Here is a 2,071-nt window from a genome sequence, read left to right as displayed (position 1 = left end):
ACTCCAACCAACCTATATAAGAACAAGGTTAGCATGTTAGATTGTAAATCATATCACAGTTCAATGTATAAGACACAATAAGATGTTAATATAATCAAATATGTGTGATAGTCGTCAGCTATCTTTGTAATGAATCAATACTAATCATTCCATTTATCCACAAGGTACTAATTGTTCCGTATTTTGTGTAAATTGACCACATTGATTGATTGATTCATACAAACGAATTGCTTTGAAGTTGAAATTTGTCAATTTATGATCAAACATTTTTGTAACCTTGTGTGACAAGAAAGCATCATCTTCATACATATCCCGATAAGTCAATCTTATTTCCGGCCAATTAACCGCAAGAAACTCTTTCACCTCGCATTAAATGTAGAGAAGAAACATGTGATATAATACTATTTTGAGTTGAGATTCAGATATTTTTTCATCTTTTTCTCTTTGTTGCTTTTGTTTTCGCAAAAGAAACTTGTCGAAATACCTCGTGCTGAGAATTCTATATTGTACCAAAATGTAATATTGAATAAAGCCATTAATAGTAACGTTTAATTAAAGAATCATTACTGTTAGGAAATTTGTTGAGCTCCACGGAGTCATGTGTTGTTCATAGGAATCATTTAAGAGTTAATGAACAAGAAAAGAAAGATATTTAAAGACATAAGGAAATTACTTAACTAGTGCAAGAACCTATAATGGTCAGGATCTAATTAATCATTTGAATCATGAAGAGATCTTTGAAGTATCTCACTTCAAAATAATTCTTACGTCTTATGAAGATTGTTGAATACGTAATATATAAACACAGAAAGACAGATTATAGAAAAATGGAAAACATGGCTTGTAAGATTTACTGTGTTTATAAAAACTTAAAAAATAAGTTGGGGGTTGGGGTTGGACAAAGTATGATCAACAGATCGAAATATTTAGATCTTATCAAATCCAATAATGACATTTAGTATACCTTTAATCTGTTACATTCTATGAATCTTTGAACTTAGTGGGTTACAACATTTTGTTAAAACTTTAGGAAGTCATCTTAAACTCAATCACGAATAAGTAAATGTTAATTGAGATGCGACGTAAGTGGATTAATAAATTTTGAAGATAAATTACTTCGATAAAATATTGGTCCACTGGTTTTTCAGCTAAAGTCCTTCTATTACTTAAACTATCCGGAACTGTCTAATCTCTGTTACCAACCCATCTTACTAAAATTCTATATGCTTAACACGTTTGTAAGATGGATCTCAACTAAAGATATCAAAGACAAATAACTCAAAAGAATGTCAGAACTCATATATTCAATCAAAGATGGATAGTGGCTAGCAGTGGAACCAAGGACTCTCATTTCTTTGTATTTGGGACTCTGAGATGCAGGTACATCCGACTGACTAGTCCCAAATAGGACGAAACGCACGTCCTGCATTCCACTACTAGCCACTATCCATCTTTGCTTACAATGCTTGTGAATTAAGGCTATATCGAGGCAATACGCACAGTATGCACATATGCCAATTAGAGACTGACCAGTTGCAGTCTTAAAAATCAATGGAAAGATTCAAACAAAAAATATCATATGAATTCATATATTTAATGTTTTACTTAGATTGCTCACTGATTCTTGTGCATAAAAGTAAACTTGAATTTCAATAGAATAAAAAGAACAAACGTGGCAAAATAACAGGAATTGTAGTGAACAAGAACATGAGTGGGGACAGTCGAATGCATTTGAGCACAAATTACAGACTATCTCACTAAATTCTGATGACTATACAGTGAACAGTTAATTTGCAAAATAACAACCAATTGTCTCAAACTTTACTGTTCCTTCTGTAAATATCAGTTCATCTTCTCTAATTTCGTTGTTCATGCATTTTTCCTACCAATTGCGCTAGATTTCAGTTCGTTTCTTATCGGTCTTCTGCCAAAATACATTCTATGTCTAACCATCACCATATACTACTTATATGGATATAAGTAGACCACACCACAGAATCAGTGTTATAACCAATGGTTTCTTCTTATCATGACAATGTATGAAATCATTAAATCAAATTTAATAATGATT

This window comes from Schistosoma mansoni, chromosome 3 (genome assembly GCF_000237925.1).
Source record: "Schistosoma mansoni strain Puerto Rico chromosome 3, complete genome".
In the NCBI taxonomy this organism is placed as follows: domain Eukaryota; kingdom Metazoa; phylum Platyhelminthes; class Trematoda; order Strigeidida; family Schistosomatidae; genus Schistosoma; species Schistosoma mansoni.
This window is presented reverse-complemented; position numbering follows the sequence as displayed.